The 21841-nt window shown below is 38.5% G+C and overlaps 1 protein-coding gene across 1 annotated transcript in view; it reads left to right on the top strand.

Annotated features, from left to right (window-relative positions):
* The window catches only part of USH2A (usherin), a 665032-nt gene that overhangs the window by 303429 nt on the left and 339762 nt on the right, over positions 1 to 21841 (top strand). The window lies entirely within an intron of this gene.

Below are 21841 nucleotides of genomic sequence, written 5' to 3'. Positions count from 1 at the left end.
GATTGTCTCACTTTAGCTTGGAGTTCAAGGCTGTGAAAAGTTGGCAGTGTGGGGTGGGTGGGGATGGTAATTTGCTTTTTGGGACAAAAGATGGGCCACTTGGGCATGCCTTTGTTTGCTTCTTCACTATGCAACCCTTAAGGAGTGATATTCCACAGGCCTTGCCCCAGGGAGGGAGAGTGAAATCTAGCTCAGCCAGTCTTGGAGAACTGGATTGTCAGCCAAGGGATAGTATAGATACATTTAGTTGACAAGGTCACTATTCTATAAGTTGCTGCAAAGGGATGCCAGAACTATCAGCTAAAAGTCCGGAATGCTTCCCCTGCTAACTCTTTTTTCACCAGTAAAGATTATCATAGTGTTATCTTATACTCTATCACCCCACTTTTTCAGCCACTTTAAAAATGTCCTTCTCCCACTTTCCTCCTGTTTTTTCAGATTACTTCAATTGACGTAGACTGAGTTCCAGGCACAAATGACTAAATTTGCAATTCTATACATACTTGTCTAGACATCTAGTTGAATTTGATAGGGCTAACTCTGAAGGAGGCATATATAGGATTGTATTGTCTTAACTATAGTGTAAAAGGAGGAAACAAGCTGCAACATTTTCCATCAAGTTTTAAAGCCTTGTGCATGCTAGAGAGATCTATTTATAACTACAGGAGCACCAAGTCCATTTTTGGAGAATGATCATTAAGAGCCACTGCCTGGAGCTTTGGAACCCCGCCATTTATTTATTTATTTATTTGTTCTGCAGCATTTATGAGTCACATTTTCCATTAACTAGGAGAAATCAAAGTTAGATGTAACATGCAAAACAAATAGGTGATTGTCTAAATAACATTGTAAGGCACACATGTAAAAGGGCAGGGAGGGAGACAAAGCAGTTTACATCTAGCAAAAGTTACATGGTATAACAAAGAACCAGCAGGTATCAACAACAACCAGCATTCCTTTCACTGGCAAAGGTTATAAGGAGTAAACCAAGAAAATCTTTTTTGTGTGGCTACTAGCATCTTTATGCCCTGCTGTTTTGTCCTCCCACCACCTCATAGTAGCTTTATCTTTCAAAGATAATACAGTTGGTCATATTGTGAAAATATTAATTTTTTTTTTGCAGCTCTCTTTTCAAATGAGGGAATGTTAGATTGTCACTCTTATCCCCCAAACTCTTAAACTAAAATACTTGAGACAATTGATTCCCACAGATGTTCAGTCACTTACTTTACAGTGCTTGGATTTAAGTATATTCATAATATAGTCCAGAAGAAACACATGCTCAGGTGGAGAAGAAAATGGTTTGATGGACAGGTGGTAAAGGAACTGCAGTATGGTTTTTATATTAATTTAAGGTGTTTGGTTTTTTTAAAAAAATCTATATATGTGTTATATTATTATTATTACTATTATTATAGTTTATTTCTATAGCACTGTAAATGTACACAGCACTTTACATACAAATAATCAAATCAATAAAAATATAAAAATGTAAATAATAATAATAATAATTTGTTTTATTTATATACCGCTATTCCAAAGATCATAGCGGTGAACAGCAAGTAAGCTAATTAGCAAGTCTGGGTACTCATTTTAGCGACCTCGGAAGGATGCAAGCCTGAGTCGAGCTTGGGCCCTTTTGCTGGTCTTGAACTCGCAACCTTGTGGTTTTGAGTGAATGGCTGCAGTACAGGCATTTAACCACTGCGCCACCAGGGACCAGGGTTAAGTGAAACAGTACCTTAGAACATAGAATAAAACCTGCCAATGGCATACGTACAATCTATAAAATACATATAAACAATAAGTAACAATATAAAATAGAATTAGTTAAAAAGCGGGCAACAATTAAAACATCAACATCCACTATCTAATCAAATATCACATAATTAATCACACAGTGCCTGGGAACACTTCCCTGAACAGGGTGGTCTTTAACTCAGATTTAAAAGTGGTCAAAGAAGTGATCAGCCATGTTCATGGGAAAAGAAGGTTCCATGAGTGAGGGGGCAGCAAGTGAAAAGGGATGAATCTGGGACGGGGCAGTGAAGATCCTAGGCTGGGACAGCAGACCTTGACTACTAGAACAGAGGGTACAAGTGGGAATGTAAGGAGAAAGAAGATCAGATAAATAAAGAGGGGCCAGTCCATGCAGAGCTTTAAAAGTTAAGAAGAGAAGCTTATACTGGATATGGAAGGGAAAGGGGAGCCAGTGCAGGGATAATAATAAAGAAGAAACATGGTCAAAGCGGTATGTGGATGGAATGATACATGCCACTGAATGCTGAATGGAAATTAAAGGACAAAGATGAGACAGAGGAAGCCTTGCCAGAAGGAAGTTGCAGTAATCTAGTCAGGAGACTACCAGGGCATGGACCACAGACAGTGGAGGTTGAGAGAAATGGACAGATTTTGCCAAGGTTGTAAAGAAAGAATCTACAGGCTTTGGCTGTTGCCTGAATGTGGGGGGTGAAAGACAAAGAAGAATCAAAAGTGACACCAAGACTACAGGCCTCCTGGACTGGTCAAATAGAAATGTCATCAACAGAAACAGAAAAGGAGTAATGAAGGGTTTACTTAGGTGGAAAGATAAGAAGCTCCGTCTTAGACATGTTGAGCTTCAAACGCTGATGGCGCATCCACTGTGAAACAGCTGTGAGACAAGGTGAAATTTGCTGTTCAAGCCCTGGAAAAAGGTCAGGAGTGGAAAGATACAGCTGAGTGTCATCGGCGTATAGATGATAGGAAAAACTAAAAGAGCTGATAAGTTTTCCTAGGGACAATGTGTAGAGAGAGAACAGTAGAGGACCCAAAATAGAGCCCTGAGGAACTCCAACAGATAAGGGAACAGAGAACGAAGTCTGACCACCCGTGACCACTGCAAAAGATCTATCTGACAAATAAGATTTAAACCAATCAAGAACAGAGTTTGAGAACCCGAGGTCAGAAGGTATATCAACTAAAAGACAGTGATCCATGGTGTCGAAGGCCACAGACAAATTGAGGAGAATAAGAACAGAGTAAAGGCCATTTGCCTTGGCCCGGAAAAGATCATTAGGGATCTTTGTGAGGGCTGTCTCTGTAAAATGCTGCGGGCGAAAACCAGACTGAAAGGGATCTAGAATGGAGTTGGCTCCGAGAAACTCAAGACAGCAAGAATAAACGATCCATTCCAAAACATTAGAAAGAAAAAGAAGAAGAGAAATTGGACAATAGCTGGACGAAGAAGGGTCAAGAGAAGATTTTTTTCAGAATTGAGGAAAGTCCAAAGGAGAGGAGCCAGTAGAAAGAGAGAGATTAAAGACAAAGAGAAGTGAGGGGAGGAAAAAAGGGGCTATAGAGATTAGAAGGCGAGAGGGAATTGGACCAAGAGAACAGGTTTCAGGTTTGGAAGAATTCAGCAGCTTAGAGAGTTCGTCCAAAGAAACAGGAGGAAACACAGATAATTTATTAGTTGAAGGTGCCAGAAGATTAGATTTAAATCTATATCCTGAATATGTTTTTCAAAAATTTCACAAAATACAATCCCCCCCTAGCCCGGTCACTTCATATCCATGGATTCTGTATACACAGATTCAACCATCAATGCTTGACCCAGAAAAACAAACCATGTTTTTGCCATTTTATATAAGGGATACCATTTTACTATGCCATTGAATATAATGGGATTTGAACATCCACAGATTTTGATATCCACAAGAAGTCCTGGAATCAAAATACCAAGCTAATTCCAAGAACCTACTGTACTTTTTTTTATTATTATTATTCATATTGTACTTTTGTCTCTGGCCACAAAGAAAGCACTGGGGCCCAAAATAACTAAGAACATAAAAATAGTTAAATGCAAGCATGTAAGCAAACAAAAAGTTTAAAAGCACATCAATTAAAATAGTAATAATTGAAAGATCAGTAAAATTCATCAAAAGCCTAGCCCTCCTATACAAATTTATAATGTATATTTCCAAAGTGTGCATTTGCACACACACACCTTTTAATTTGCAATTGTACATTCATTTAGGTACATTTCTCCAATATTACAGGGCAATCAACTTGGTGTGAATTATAATGACCATTTCAGTATGCATATATTATTGTTATGTGCTGTCAAGTCAGTTTCAATGTATGGAGGCTCTATGAATGGGAGCCTTCCCAGAAACCCTGTTATTAACAGCTGTGCTCTGGTCCTACAAATTCCAGGCTGTGGATTCCTTGACTGCATCAATCCATCTGTAATGCATCTTTCCCCTTTTCTAATGCCTTCAATTTTTCCCAGCATTATCATTTTTTTTCACATTAAGTCATGGCTTCTCTTGCTATGTCTAGCGAATGACAGCATATATAGTAAACACAGGATGCATGTATAAACAGAGTTTAAAAACCCAAACTACAATGTACAATTCAAGAGGAATAAAGCAAATTGGAGGCATTTACACATAAAAAAGTATTTCTAAACTATCAAAAATAGCAATACCAATAGCATTTACATTTCTATACCACTTATCAGTGAACTCAGCACTCTCTAAGCAGTTTACTATCTGTAAGCTAATTTTCCCAACAAGTTGGGTACTCATTTTACTGACCTACGAAAGGATGGAAGGCTGAGTCAACCTTGGAACCCTGGGCTCAAACTCACAATAATAAATAAATATATCTTTATTTATACCTCACCCCTCTGTCAAAGACATTGAGGAGGTTTGCAGATTAAAATTTCATACAAAATTCCAATATCCCCATTTCTCTCCCTCCCATAAAACAACAATTAAACAATTACACATTAAAATAATCCAATTAAAATGGGCGGTGTGCGAGTGGGTACAAAGTATTCGAAGAGGTACTCGTGTTCAGTGTGTGGCCAATTATACTATTCAGGAAAGGCCTGCCGGAAGAGGTCTTGACAGCCTTTTTAAAGCTGTCTAAGGTGGTAATATGATGGATCTCCTCCGGCAGGCCATTCCATAATCTCAGAGCAGTGGATTTTTTTTTAATACTGTCAAGCCACTGGAATTTGGTTCCAAGACTTCCTGTGGCTACCCCAAACCGTGGATGCTCAAGTCCTATTATATACAGTGGGACAGTAAAATTATATAAAATGGCAAAATCAAGGTTTGTTTTTTTTAAACAAAAAGGGGTGTGTGTGAATATTTTCACACTGTGGTTGGTTGAATCTATGGATGAAAAATCGGTGAATTCAGAGGGCTGACTGTACAACAGACAGAATAAATCAAAGTGTTGAGACTCTTCAATGCATAAGAGAACAGGGGGACAATTGATTCTACAGAATCAACAGGAAGAAACCACCAATGAAAATGAAGACAGCTGTAACACTGGCCTGTTACAGACAGCCAAAATAAAGCTGCTTCGAGTCACAGTGGAGGTATGGTTTTTCAATGATGCATGTGTTCTAAAAGTCCAAAAGCCATGCTCCAGTCCTTAGGGCTGGAGCGTGGCTTTGGTGCGACTTCTGGACTCTTAGGACGCATGCATCATTGAAACACCATATCTCCACTGTGACTCGAAGCAGCTTTATTTTGGCTGTCTGTAACAGGCCACTGAGAGAGCACCTTAGAAGACACTCACCATCAGGAGCAGACCACACACAAAGGATTCAGAACGATGCCGACTAAGCAATCGCTTCCTGCACCTTCTTGGGGAGAATGATGGTGAAAAGGCACAAATAGAATACAACCAGCAAGATACACAACTACAGCAAGAAGGAAAGGAAGCCACTGGTGGTAGGGAGAGGCATCATTCAAGGAGTGTGAGGATGTAGGGGCACCAAAGTGCAGAGGTAGAGGTGCCAGAAGTAAAGCAGGTGAGGTGAGGCTGGCCCCTGTTGGCAACAGAGGCAATAATGCAAAGGTCAGTGGATGGAGGAAAATCTAAGAGAGAAAAAGAGGAAAGCAGGACACTCCCCCATTCTGCCTTCTGCCTCTTGCATTACCATTGCACTGTGGCCACCTCAAGGCAAGGTGGGCACAGGTTGACAGCAGTGTCTTCTGGACTGGTGGCAGTGATATCCCTCTGCCTATGCACAGAGAAGCAAGTTGCCATGTTCATCTCTGTGGGGTTGAATTATCCTTTACAAAGGATACATTTTTGCCTCTGATAGAGGAAAGGAGGAGGTCAGGACACCACTTCTGTCCTCACCTACTTGGGTCTCTGCCTCTGAGGGAGGGAAGGAGGGAGGTGAGACCCCCGTCCACTGCTTCTTGTATCATATTCACCATTGCCACCACAACAGCAAAGGAGGTGGTTAGTGGTTAATTTCCATTTTTGATCAGAATCAGGCTGCTGGAGAATATATTTCAGGGCATTCTTTAAAAAATGAAAATGGTATAGTTTAACTGACCAAAGCATAAAGATTGAGCCAATGTTGGTCATTTCTTTCACAAAAACTGGTCTGGACAGTAATGTATTAGCAAAAATAGCTCTGTATTAGGAGCCAAAAAGATCTCCTCTAGTAGTGATCCCTATCGGCTTCTGTGTTTACCTAGAGCAGCAATATGACACCCCCCCTTAAATATGCTGTAATTATCCTAGTACTAGATTGGAGCACTAATTCATCCATTTTGTCTAGGATTCTTGGCAGTTCCAGAAGTACCAGATATTGAATCCAAACCTGTCCAGTAGGCATCTGTTCATTTATGTCAGAAGGACTCCTACCTCTTTCATTTGTCTTAGCCAGTAATTGTGCTGACCTAGTATCCCATTTCATGTGGACTCAAAACTGGTCACAGTAAAGTATTCTGGCTTAAGTATTGCTGTTTGTGGAGAAAGATGCAGCTCATTTTCTGCTGATGAATTCCTGCCTTTTTTGCATTTTGAGTTGGAGGAGAACACCTTACAATACATTCAGTTAAAATTTCTTGCCATGCACATCCCATAAGCGACTACTATGGTGGGTCACTTCTGACACTGAAAAATGAGTCCAGTTAGAGAACCCCCTGAAGGCTGTTGATGTATACTATAATAAATAGTGCACACTTTAAGTCAAACTTTTTCATTCTGTATTCAAAGGTAATGGATTTTCAGTAACCATAGTAACCTTGGTGTATTTCTGGATAAATACATGAGGTATATACATTTTGGATTTATTTTTGAATATAAACTACCACATTATGTATTGCTAATAATATGAAAAATAGGATATAGGTTCTCATAATGACAGTTTAAACTAGTATGCATTTTTCTTCTGCAAAAATAAATATTTATCAAATGTATAGGTGCAATTAATATCCTGCCTCCAGGTTTTTCTATATTCTTGTCGTGTCATTTATCTTTTTTTTAAATTTTTTGCACAATCTCCATCAGTCTTCTGTGTGTAAGTCTGTATGTGCCCTCCCAAACCTATAGTCGTAAGCATTTGGGACAAGAGCTAGCTGCAAATTTATGATTAAAAGTATTATTAACAATAATTGTTGATTCATAGGGATTTCCTCTCCTGATGAGACACCCTGTTCAACAAATGGCCCCTTTCAAGTTCCTATACCTGGTTCATGGGGGGAAAAAGATCTTGGGAATTAGGATTCTACCAGCAATACTGCTTGCCATGTTTCACATGGAGAAGATGTTCTTTTCTCTGTGAAAAAAAATTACAGATGTTGTACAGAGTAAGTGCCGAACTGAGAAGATCCCCATCAATTCAGGATACTTCTTGTCAGGCTTTCCTGATGCATGAGAAATACATTTTTAATGTTTAAAAATATTTTTAAATATCTTTATATCCCTATTCATTCCACATTTAGATTTTTAAAATTACAATTTCTTTATGGAGGAATTTATGGATTTTTATAAATGAATGAACTTCTCACCCACATACATCTGTCCAATTCAGGAAGCACACCTGTTTCCATCATGAAGAGGACTATATTGTTTTATTTTCCATTCCATGGGCACCAGAGTTACAGAAAGTACAATCGGTGTTGGGTGATGGATAGAGACCATAGAAGAGCAGAGGTAGAAGAATTTAGTATTTTCTAAGGAAGCACCCAAATATTAATCTTTCTTCATACTATAGTCTTATTGTTTATTATTGTGGAGGAAAGAACCTGCAAAGACTGATGAACACTGAAACAGCTCTGCATTATATAACTTCAGTATCTGCTCCAAAACACTATGATTAGCCAGCCCTGATAAAATCATCATCTGGGATTAAAATGACAACACGCCAAGCCATCTTTTTCTTTACATGGATTTGGGGGGCGAAACAGACCACCCCAAAGGAACGGCCTGCCACTGTCCCTTTGAGAGCCAGATTGGGGCTGTGGCAACCACATGCTGTGGCCTTGATCCAGCATTTTTCCAGACAAAACCCACGAAAAGGATGCCCTTGCCGCCGCTGTGCAGCTCTTCGCCGTTTCTTCAGTGCAGCATTTCTAAATGCTGCGCCAAAGAAATGTTGTGACACCGTCCACCTTCTGGCTGGGTGGGTGGTGTGACGTCACTTTGGGGTGGAGTTGAGGCAAGCTTCAAGCAGTCACCATGCCCCCAACACTGGTCCTTTTGGTCTGTTCAGCCGCCTGTTCATATATTCTAACTCTATTATTTCATAAAGGGGGGAAAATGGGAAGTTCTGGACTCCCCTGCATAAAACATAACGCCCATGCTCGAGCCCCATTTTAATGAATGGGGCTCGTGCATTCATTCCTATGCTGAAAGCTGTGTAAAGCGTGCCCGCGTATGAAGTGGGTGCACTGTAATTATGTTTTCTTACCATATCTGCATATCTGTGGTACTTCAGTACTGCATATCACAAGTTTTAAATTATCATGAGGTTTGGACTTTTCCCCCCTGAGGCAAACCATTTTTAATTCGCTCTAGCAAAGCACACCTGTGCCAATATATTCAAGATCTTATTCAACACCGAACAAACCAAAATACTGAAATCTGAATTGATAGTCTTAATTTCTTTTGCCTGGGAAAAAAGAAGGGGGGGTGTCTTGTATGTCTTCTTGCTCTTATAACAAACTGCAACTTTGTGCAAGGTTCGATAGCAGTATACATTTTTGACAATACAAATAATAAAAAGGTTTTTGTGTGTTCACTGTAATTTTTGACATCCCCCTTTACTACTGTTTGTTGATCTCCCCACCTCATAAAACAAACAGCTTTTGAAATTCCTATTTCCAAAGCAGTCTGTGTGTTACATGCAGATTTACTGTTTTCTAATAAAATAAATGGAAAGGTCCTTTGACACCATGAAACCTGAAATAGCATAGTCCTTTGGAACTTGCTGAAATGTGACTATACAAATCTAGACTAATCATATTTTAATATGTTTTCTCCCATTCCTTCTTGAGAGGAAAATTTAAACTACGGAAGCAATTAAAGTTTAAATCAACCTGACAGTAAACAACCAGTATACTCTTCTGTGGTCCTTTACATGTAAGATTCACTCACACATTGCCCATTGACCTTTACTGACACCTTAATTGGGGAAAGGTTGGCCCATGGCCCCCGCTTTCGCTGTCCCAGTCTCTTGAAATTGCTTATGCAGGCCTGTTACAGACAGCCAAAATAAAGCTGCTTCGAGTCACAGTGGAGATATGGTGTTTCAATGATGCATGCGTCCTAAGAGTCCAGAACTCACACCAAAGCCATGCTCCAGCCCTAAGAACTGGAGCATGGCTTTGGTGTGGCTTCTGGACTCTTAGGACGCATGCATCATTGAAACATCATATCTCCACTGTGACCCGAAGCAACTTTATTTTGGCTGTCTGTAACAGGCCATTGTCTCTGGAAGTCTCTGAAAAATACTCCCCCAGTTCTACGGCCTAGATGATTCTGAATTTGGTTTTTAAATATATATCTTTCCATTTGAATAGTTCCTTCATTGCTACCTTTCCAAATTTGAGTCATCTTCTGACTTCTTGACTGAAGTCTCTATTTTGATTAACAACTGAGGAAATCATTAACTATTTTATAGTGTTTGTTACTTAGCTCATTGGTTGGTGCCAGGGCAAGGAGGTTCAGTGATTTTTGGGGGAGGCTGGAAGGGGTGGGACTTTTGGGCTTCCAGGACAGCAGTTGGCTGGTGGGTCTATTTAAGGCCACGTGGTGCTGCTGGTCAGCATCATTTTCACTTGGCTCTTCCCACCCACCCTCTCTCTTTTCAGGGATAGGGATGTGCTATCATAACTTTTTCAGGTGGAAGCATGGGTCTCGGATCTGGTGGGCATGGTTTCCTGTGCTGCAGAGCACTAGATTGGGAGTCCACTAGGGACCCGGGGGTGCTGAGAGCATTGCGATGTTGCCATTCCAAAGACAATGCCAGATTAGTGTCCCCCAGTGACAAGAAGTAGAGATGCAAATATGTGCTCAACAGGCTTCCTGGGATGCAAACATACGATCAGCCAGTTATCCCTTTCTCATCCTGAAGCCTGGCCATGATCAGGCAACTTGGCTCATTGATCAACAGGGGGATAGTTGATGCCAGATCCAGACTTCATGCATTTCAGGCCAACCCTACCTGTCAGCTGTATTCAATAAAGCTGTGGCCTTTTTTCTTCCAATTGGGTGTATTGTGGTCATTCCTTGCAGCACTTCTCCCTTCCATGGCAAAGCTTTATTTGTGGAATAAACACATTTTCCTTAAAAGTTGTTGTAAAAACTTAAGAACACACAGCCTGTTTGACAAGCACTGACATTTCCATTGATCAGTGCTGAGAGTCATTAATTATAACTATGCAGGTTGTGGATTCAGCATGCCCCAAACCAAAGGGCATATAGGTCTGGCTGAATTTGGCACTTCGGTACTTCAATCTTTGAACAGTGGAATTTAGCCCATTTACTGGACTAAACATTATGAAGAGAGGCAGAAGCAATGTGTTTATTCATGGCATCTCTGCTGTATCATCATCTCTAGCAGTGCATTAGAGCAGTGTTAAATGAAATCTGCTTATTTAAAATCCTTTTAAATAGTGTTTAAATATTTCCTGCTGATACAATCTGCTAAAGTGGTTATCCTTGCTTCAGATTTCAGTTAACCTTGTCGTGGATACTAAGCTGAAATCTATGCACACTTTTAGGAGCTTTGATTATGAAGCAAAACCTAATGGTGTCATTATAATACCACAGCTGGACAAGCTTCTGGAGGCTTTGTCCTTTGATCAGATTTGGGTAACCTAATGGGTCCAGATAGAACACACAATGTCCCTGCCGGAATTGCTGAGCTCCCAAGCTATGTGGGATACTTTCTGAAAAATAAATACATAGAGTTAACATTTTAAAAAACCTGTAACAAAAAGATCTGAAATCTTACACAACTGCACAGTGGGAGGCATGTAATTCTTCACTAATTTTATTCCCAAAGGAAATAATGAGTATTTTGAACATTTTTCTTCCTGTTGCATGAACATTTTTGAAAACTATGTAGTTTTGAAAGAATATTTGCAGTTCAGAACTTATTCTATGCAAAATTTACATTTTTTAAATCTGCATGAAAAAGAGCATTTTCTTCAGCAGAAACAACATTTTCTCTGCAGGAAGTGTTCTTTTCTGTGCAGAAAGAAATATTTTCTTTGCAGAGAATCCTTTTATGTGTACAGAAAGTGCTGTTTTCTGCATATAGATGTGTGTGCTCACATATACAAAAACCCTTTACAAATTTTGCACAGAATAACACTCAAATTGTCAAGATTTTCATTCAGTGGAGGATGCACCTCACCATGATTTCCTAACATTCAACATATATTTGTTTTACCATTTTTGGAACATTTTCATATAGTATTTCAATTCCTACACAGCAATAGAAAAAGAGAGCTTGCTACAGTGATTGTAACTCTGGAATATTATTCTATATACTACTCTCAATTCCTTGTCTGTGCTTGTTGTACACTGTTTTGACTTGTTTCAAGACCTATAAATTGAACATCTTCTGCAAGAACTGAATTTAAGTTGTTAAAAAAAATTATTTTTTAATTTTTTTGGCACTTAATTGCTATTTCTTAACCTAATTGTAATCCCAAATCTTTGTGTCCAAATGCTAAGTATCACAAATCTTTCAGAAACAGTTCAGCTCCAAATAAATAATCAAACAGATGTGTAGCAAAGGGCAAATATTAAGAAACATTAAAATAGATAGCTATGGACAAGTTGTAAAAGCTTTAGGTTATCAATTTCTGGGGAATGAAAAGTACACATCTTTCCTTTATATTGCACTCAATCCAGGTTCTTACTGTTGAGATTTTGTTTCTCTTGAGGAGACGTGATATCCCATTTGCTCAGCATTTTGTAGTTCTTAAGGCATCAGATTCTTTTTCTCATGCTGTACAATCATTGGCAGTATTATAAAATATAAATTAGCAGATATGGAGACTCATAAAATACTGTTAAATGTGAGGATTTGAAACATACTGTTAAAGCACAGAAACAGTGCATGTCTGGTTGGTCTTGATCAAAGGATAAATTATCCTATTTGTTTCAAATACGATTAATCAAATCCTATGTTTGTCAGATATAATATTTTATATGGCCATTGCAACAACTTTGTTGAAAAAAAGCCCAGTGCACAAAATTAAGTCCCATTGGTTTCAGCTGGACTTAGTTGCAGACACATAAGCATAAAACTGTAGCCTTTCATTCAATTTTTTAAAATATATGTACAAAATATGATTAGAATTAATTAGAGTTTTGTCTACGTATAATTCATTAATGTTTAATTTTTTTTATAAAACACAATATACTGCTCTGAATATGTTTTAAAGAGAGCTCTTTTAAGTTTGAAGGTTGTTTTTTAAGTGGGTCTTTTTAAATTGAATTTTCATGAGAGGGAATTTCTACAGTTGTGTTCAGTACTGTTTCTGAAACATAATGTGTTGTGTTAATTAGTTCACAGAATAAGCAACTCACAGTATAAATGATCCTAGTATTAGTGAACAGCGGCTAAAGTTGTAATACAGATTTTTGTAATGGAAGGTGGAAATATAAATGGAAAATGAAAAATTGTATTTGAAGAAAAATGATGCCGGGAGAGTAGAAGAGTGCATTATAGAAATTACAAGAACTGTGACCTATATAGCAGGACAATTATTGTTGCCTGGCTGTTAACCCCTGGGCTGTAACTGAACATTACAGGTGTATCACATCAAATGCACCTGCTACACTGGGGATTTACCTGGACTAAGATGGTTATGAATGATGGCAACACAACCAGCAGATATAGCAGAGACCCAAAAGCAATACAGTTTATTATCGTCCTCCTAAGATTTAACATTTAACAGTATTCTCCTGTGAGGCACATGGGGAATAATATTACACATTGTATGGAAGTTTCCAGTTACTGCTGAAAGACGCAAATCACCCTTGAAGCCATTGGAAGTGTTAGCTACTCCAGGAGAGAATGTGAGCCATTTTCTGCTTCCATTAAGTCACTAAATATTGTGTGTCTGAATTGGTTAGAAGCAGGTTCACTTGCCTTGTCTAAATTTCTTGGTGGCTTATGTTAAAAAGTTTTTCTATGTGCCATCTCTCCTTATGCAGCTGAATGTACCAGCACTATAAAGCTGTGTCAAATTTTCTAAAGGGAAGATGCATTCCTTTATCTCTTTTTAGGAACTTAGTTTCTGAGAAAATTCTCTGTGGCTGCACTCACACTGCAAAAGTAATCTAGTCTGATATCATTTTAACTCCATGGCTCACTGCTATAGAATTCTGGAAATTGTAGTTTGTAGTGACACCAGAGCTCTCTGATAGAGAACGCTAAATGTCTTTCAAATGAAATTAAATAACAATAAATAATAATATAATGAATAAAATGAATATAATAAGATGAAATAATAATTAATAATTAAATCAAATGAAATAATAAATAAAATTATAAATACAGTTGGCCCTTGGAACATGTGGGGGATCCGGTCTTTTTATACACAGACTTTTTATACACGGATTTAAGCATCCACAGTTTGAAAATGTTCCAAAAAAGTATAAATTTCAAATATCAAACCTTGATTTTCCATTTTTTATAAGTGACACAATTTTGCTATGTCATTATATTTAATGGGACTTGAGCATCCACGGATTTTGTTATACACGGGGGATCTTAGAACCGAACCCCAGCATATAACAAGGGTCCACTGTATCTCTCTAATTGAAGCTAATGGATTGAAGCACTCTCAGTACAATTTCTGTGTTTTTTTTTTAAAAAAACCCATTTTAATGCATTATGCTGAATCACAGATGCCCTTCAATTTCAAAAGGGTCTTGCGCATCAGCATGGATGAGAGCTATTTCAGAAACATAGTTTAGCCACTACACATGCTTTGCTTGGGCTCCAAAGCCTAAATCCAGGTGTTAATCCCACCTAGAGTAGGTGAATTCAAGAGTTATATAATTTCATTAATGCATTGAGTCCTGAATATCCAATTTGATTAAGGCCAGGGTAACAAATTATATAGCCTTCTGGCCAGCATAACTGATTGTGGGGAATGCTAGCAACTGCTGTCCAATATGATTTCTACCTTGATTTAGGGTAGATAATCGTAGTCTGAATTTTAGAATAAGAAGGTAGCCATATACCTAGAACAAATTTCACCCAGACTTTGGGAATGGATTTTAAGAGTTCGCAGATCTACTGTTCTAACCTTCTAGACTGGGCAAAGTACATTTGTTTATTCAAATGCGGAATACAAGTGTATCATAAGAAATATCAAGAGACTTAGACCCTGTGCAGACCGGCCATTAAGGCCGGCCTGAGGTCAGACTCGAGGTGTAGCATATTCGCAACACATGCCCCGACTCTGCCCCAGGGTGCTGTGATGTTGTGCACCACACCACATGACACGCTGCATCATGGCACTCCTCTGGTACTGTGTCCACATGACACAGCACCAAAGGGGCACCTTCAAGCCACACCGCTGCAGCTATCACGACCTTTCCAGGGTGAAAAATGAGCCACTCTTTGTGGCTCCTTTTTGCTCCCTGGAAAGGCCAGATCGGGGCCACGGTGTGCGGTTGCCAGGACCCTGATCCAGCACACCTGAAAGTGGCTGCAGGCCACCCCTTAAGGGCAGTGTACACAGCCCCTTATAGTGTGTTTTGCAAGTGAAACCAATATACCCTCCCTTTGCAAACCGAACCATTGCTGAGGCTCAAGCTGTGTTTTTCTATTCATTACCCAGATTACTGACATAAACCATTATAGCCTTTTAGTTGATTCTGATTCCTATCATGTTCTACTGTTATTCTAAAATATGTTGCTTTATTCCTGTCTTCCTCTGACTGAAGCTTATTACATAAAGTGCCATGTAGCTTCAAAAGTTGTTATAATTTTACAGGCCAGATATATTCATAGCCATCACATAGAGATATACTTGCCACATCAATTTGGTTCTAGTTAAAGATGATATATAACCAAAAATAATAAATAGTGCATACCCACTAAAATTAAGTAACATAAATCAAAGTATATAAGGAAAACAGCAGATTAGCATTCTTCAAGAAAGGCATAAACTTAATGTTTTAAGGTGGTTATCATGAAGGAGATGAGGGAAGAGAGTTCATTACTGTTCCAATGATGGCATTACTGCAAATGCTAAGCTCCATTATTGCAGATGCACAATATAAATGCAGCTTCAGCCTGCTGGTATTGATTTCTTTTTATGCCATTCCTAGCAAATGTCTATAATAACATGTAAATACACATCTGGATTCATAATTTAGTAATAGTGTTATTATTTAATCATCCTAATAAAGTCTATGTGACACAAGGTCTGCAGACGTAAGTGGGAAAAAAGAGTGAGCTAGAGGAAAAGCAGATTTTCATGCTGATGAGAGTGTATTGCTGTAGACCCTATAGATAAAAAGCATGTCCTTGCTAATTTTTGAACTAGGTTATCATTTTATGATAAATCTGAAGCACATAACAAGCAAGATGATGGCTCCAGTCCTGTCCAGTATTAAAGGTCTTTACTAATTTAAAATCATGGAATTTGGATATGGTCTTGGATTAGGTCAACTAGATTTTAAGACTGTTGAAGTAAGGCATTGTCTTCCTTTATATTTTTCATCCAGTTGATATGCCACAAGACTGTGATGCTTATAATCTGTGTATTTAGATCAGCCTGGTCAAATAGATCAGAGGTGGGTAACAGTAATCTTCCAGATATATTTGGACTACAACTCCATTCATCACTTTGGATGTGTGTGTGCTGTGCTGGTTTTTAGACTATAACTGTGCTGGTTTTTAGACTATAACTTCTTGAATCTTCCTTCTAGCATGGCCAATAACCCTTGTTGGAGCTACAGTCCAAAACTCTAATTTTTCAGCCCTTCATTATAAACTCATTTAATGTAGTGTAGAGTGATTACATAAAAGCAAAGGATGGGGAAAGCCATATCAAAAGGTAAAATAGCAGGCTCTGATTTCCCCCAAAAAAACTGTTTAAAATTAATCTCTCGTATTAACCCACTGGGTGGCCAATTTTCTCTAAGGATCAATTTGCAGTGACTGAATAATGATATTTATTGCTAGTTTTAGAAATATGGCTTAAGCTATGTTTGGGCAATTCACATTCTTCACCATTAGCAATGCTAGCCATTATACAGGGAGATCCTTGACAGTTTCTTCCTTGCATGCAGGGACAAATAATTGCAATTGTTTTCTCCCTGCTGTGGGAGAATATGAGCATTTCTCTGCAGAATTCTGCCTGTATTTAAATGTCCCAAAGTATCACAGAGAAATTATTCTGTACAGAAAAATATTTTCTACACAATATCCATTTTTCTGCACATTAAAAAAATGCAGGAAACAGATGTTTGTGAAACACACACCTTTTTTGCACAGAAAACTCATTTTAATGCCTAGAAAACACGACATTTTTCAGCACAGGAAACTTTTTTTGTACAAAAAAGTGTTTTTCTACACCTAGTAATTTATATGTGACACTCTGGGACATTTTAATATGTGGTGTAGTAATTTGAGTATTGAACTATGACTTTGGGGAGGAGGATTCAAATAGTTTTTTGTGGGTTTTTCAGGCTATGTGGCCATGTTCTAGAAGATATTCTTCCTGACGTTTCGCCAGCATCTGTGGCTGGCATCTTCAAAGATTCTCTGAAGATGCCAGCCACAGATGCTGGCGAAACGTCAGGAAGAAAATCTTCTAGAACATGGCCACATATCCTGAAAAAAACACAAAAAAACCATGGATGCCGGCCATGAAAGCCTTCGACTTCAGGATTCAAATCTTTGCTCAGCCATGGAAACCTACTGGGTGACTTGCAAAGGCCTTTCCCCTTCTGAACAAATCTTGCAAATAAAATAAAATAAAATAAAATAAAATAAAATAAAATAATGGTAGGCTCACCTCAGAGTCTCCATAAGTCAGAAATAACTTGAAAGCACACAACAACAACAAGAAGAACAAGAACAACAACAAAGAAAGCTGCACACCATTCTTGCTGGTTTATTCTTCTCAATGGGGCTTGTTCATTGTTAGGACCTAATTTTTTGACCTAGGAATGAATAATACAAACCCTGTTAAGCTTATCACACAGCACTTTTGGAGGAACAGGAACAGAATAGAATGGAACAGAACATGGGGAAAACAAGTGTTACTGCACAGGAGAATGCCGCTGGGAGTCCCCAAGCTGTTTCCCAGACGTTCCATGGCAGCTGATTGTGAAGGACGATTTTGAATCATTCTTCAAAATCGGCTAGGCTGCCAGAAATGGCTGGGGAATGGTTTGGGGGCTCCTGGCAGCATTGGTGGCATTCTCTCGTGCGGTAACATATGCCCCCCCCCCCGTTTTGTTCCGTTTCAGTTCCTCCAAGTGCCATGCGATAAGCTTACATGCTTCAATTTGGGAGCAAATAATAACCATTATTCTTTCAATCCCTATTAGCTATGTCCATGCCACCTATAATTCAACTATGTCTGGAGGGCTGCACTCTGTCTCTCCATTTTAAATACTAGATTACTGCATAAAATGTACAATTTATCATTAGTACTATAAGTGATAGGTATTTCTAAGAAATTTTGTCTTCCAGTTCCACACATTTGCAGGTAAAAATTTTGGTTATTTTTTAAAAGTAATCAGACATCACTGCCAGCTTCTAAAAGACTTCCTGCTTAATTAGTATGATGTAAATATGAATTTATAATCCTTTTGAATCTAACAGTGAATGAATGATTCTGTGACACCAACACAGGCCTCTCCCCAAAATTTAGCATACTTATGTGCACATAACAAGGTATACCATAATATCTATCAGTTATTTAAAGTGTGTTGATAACTAAGATACACATAGCTCTCTTTAAACATTAAGGTATAAAGGGTTTTCCCTTCTGTCAGCTGAAATGCTTTGGGCTCCTGTCATGTTGTTGGCAGAAATTAATATCATTGTTCCCACAACAGCCAACCATTTTTCCTTGTAGTGTTAAGTTGCAGTAGGAAGGTGAATCTATGCATAATGGAAGGCTTTCTGTTTAAATTTATATGCAAATATAACACAGGGAATGGCAGCTGAACACTACTTAACGTAGTATAAAATGTATGGGGGAATGAAGAGGGGGAAAAGTCCATCTACAGATTAGGTGTGCATTCTTTGGTCTTATAAAGTGGACAATTGGTGGAATTTCTGGAGGTGGAGATATGAATGAACATTAGACTTCAGACGCAAATCCCTGTTATAGTACTGTATCGCTATAACATGGTGCAGGGCAGGGTAGTGGTGGTGGCAAGGACTGGCCACCAAATGAGCATTCTTCCAGCTGTCCCCGGCAAGTCTGCCAACTGTCTGCTTCTGCTTTTAGAATGAAAGAGCAGTCTTGTTGCCACCACTACTGCTGTTACCCCACCACCACCCCCCCCCCCCAAGTTTGAAGCTGTTGTGTACAGGAGATTTATGGTCAGAGCACAAGGGCAAGAGGATAGCCTCCTGTGCTCTACCCAAAAAGGGACTTGTATACATATAAGTCACTAACAGCATGCTGGGATAGAAGGTGAAAGCATGCAGCTTGCAAGCCCTTTGGATGCAGGAGAACACAAAGAATGGTATTGTTTCCATTGTCACCTCCACTGCTACCCTGGAACTGCTCCTCACACTGGTTGGACTTCAAAAAAAATCCATTTAATTATTGGTGGCAAACCTGCAAGTAATGAAATCCACAGAAATTAAACTCACAAAAGTTGAGGGTTGACTGTAGCCAATGACACTGTGTGGTCACAATATCTTTGGGTGGAGCAGCCAGCTAACAAAGTGTTTTGTCCATCAGTGCAGCTATATGCTGTCTTGTGTGTGCACCAATTCCCCTTTCTTCCTAGCCAATACTAGGACAATATCACACTACACTATTATAGTGCTGTTATTCCACTTTAACTTCTAGATCAGGATTTGCAGTTTAGGATGCATTTAGGATTCTCAACAAGAGAGCTCTTAGACCTCACTAAACTACAAACCCCAGAATTCTACAGGAGGCATTCATAGCAGTTAAAGTGGAATAATAATGGTATAACAGTGTAGTGTGATATTGTAGTTCGAAATATTTGCTACAGAGCTCTAGGGCCACAGTTTAGGGGAGTGAACTAGACTTTCTTGCAGAAAATCTAAGGAATTTATGAAGCTGAAAATCCTAGAATTCCATAGGATGGAGCCATACAGTTAAAGTAGTATCAAACTGTTATAACTGTGCAGTGTGGATATATACAAAGTGATTGCTTATTATTATTTTTTATCCTAGGGGCAAAATGAAAAAATTAAGTTGTCATTACACTATGTAATCATTGGAAGAAATGGATGTATCCCTCAAAGGGGGGGGAATGTGCAAATATTAATTAATGATGTAATTTCTTAGTGGAGTAGCATCTACCCTGTTTTCCTACTTAAGGGCATATTTGTTGTGTATCCTCACATCCCATATATTTTGCCAATGAAGTGTTTCAGAAGTGCCTTGTGACAATAGATCTAGGAAACTACAGCCCGGTCAACCTTACCTCAATACCAGAGAAAATATTGGAATGGATTATAAGGGCAGAGGATGTCTGCAGACCAAATGATGCCTGCATTTGGGGTTGCTTTGATCCACCATCTTGGGGGAGAGAGAGGCAGGCTAGCTCTAACAGGCCTGTCTGGAAGAATAAAAGCCCTCCCTTCAGCCACCATCTTGGGGAGAGAGGCAGGCTAGCTCCAACTGCCTGCCTTAAAGAAGAAAAGCCCTCCCTTCAGCCACCATCTTGGGGGAGAGAGGCTTGTTATGTTTTATTTTGACTTTGTATTGTACTTCCTGTTGTACACCGCTTTGATCTAATTTGGAAAAGCGGTATATAAATAAACATTATTATTATTATTAAGTCTGTTTGTAAGTATCTAGTTGACAATGCAGTGATTTGTAGGAACCAGTATGGGTTTGTCAAGAATGAATCCTGCCAAACTATTTTATATCTTTTTTGGGGATAAGATCACTAGTTTAGTACAGTCAGCCCTCCATGGATTCAAGCATCCACTGTTTGGAAATATTGAAAAAATGTATAAATTCCAAACAGCAAACTTTGATTTTGCTATTTTATGTACAGGGCACCATTTTACTATGCCACTGTATTTAATGGGACTTGAGCATCCACAGATTTTCTAATCCATGGGTGGTCCTGGAACCAAAACCCAGAGGATACCAAGGGCCCAGTGTAGATAGTGGAAATTCTGTAGATACCATTTATCTGGATTTCAGCAAAGCATTTGATAAAGTTCTCCCTGATATTTTGACTAGCAAATTTATTAAATGTGGAATATACTGGAACATTGTCAGATGGATCCATACTTGGTCAAAAATCTGTGTTCATAGAGTTATCATCACTCTCTGTGCTTCAGAATTGAACGAAGTTTCAAGTGTAGTGCTACGGGGTTCTGTCTTGGGGCCAACACTTTTCAATATTTTTATCAATGTCTTAGGGTCAGAACACATAGCCCATAAAAGATGACTTCAGGGCATCATCAGAGTGTGGCAGAGTGCAGCAAAGAAGGAAAGAACCCTGAATATATCTCTAATTACCGCCCGATTATACTGTTCAACCTTGATTATAAAATATATGCATCAATACTTGCAGATAGGTTTAAAACATTTCTAGGGAATTGGGTTTATGAGGAACAGACAGGATTCCTTCCTGAAAGATATCTAAAAAACAACATTAGAGTATTACTGAATATCTTTGAATATTATGAGATCCATAAAGGTCAAAATTAGGGGCAGTATTTTTAGATCTCGAGAAAGCATTCGATAAGATCAGCTGGGAATGCTTGATGACTCTTCTAGAAGAAACTGGAATTTGTGGCAGATTTTTAAATGGCATCCAAAACATTTCCAAATTTCCAAATACCCAAATACTTGTTAACGGACAAAGAACAAAAAAAATGCAAAATCACTAAAGGAACATGTCAGGGATGCCCCCTTTCTCCGCTTCTTTTTGTAATGGCTATGGAAATAATGATAAAAAAAAATCCAATACCAGAAAGAAATCAGAGTACCAAAAGTACAAAGCTATAAATATCACCTATGTGCATATGCAGATGATGTCATAATCTTCTTAGATAACCTGATAGTAAGCATTCAAAAATTGGAAGAAATCCTAGAAGAATTTGGCGATAATGTCAGCGTTAACCTGAATAAAAATAAAAGCGAGATTATAATCAAAAATCTAACAGCAAGAGACTGATGAACTCAAGGAAAAAACAGATTTCCAGATAATTGACAAAACTAAATATTTAGGGATTATAGTTACTAATCAAAATGCAGATCTGTATGAAAATAATTACGAAAACACCTGGAAGAATATTTTAAAAGACCTAAATAACTGAAATAACAAACAATTGTCATTTGTGGGTAAGAGTGGCAATAATTCAAAAGTATGT

Source organism: Sceloporus occidentalis, unplaced genomic scaffold, assembly GCF_023333645.1.
Source record: "Sceloporus occidentalis isolate IW3139 unplaced genomic scaffold, rSceOcc1.0.p SCAF_6, whole genome shotgun sequence".
NCBI classification, from domain to species: domain Eukaryota; kingdom Metazoa; phylum Chordata; class Lepidosauria; order Squamata; family Phrynosomatidae; genus Sceloporus; species Sceloporus occidentalis.
The sequence above is the reverse complement of the archived record's forward strand: the minus strand, read 5'-3'. Positions and strand labels throughout refer to the sequence as shown.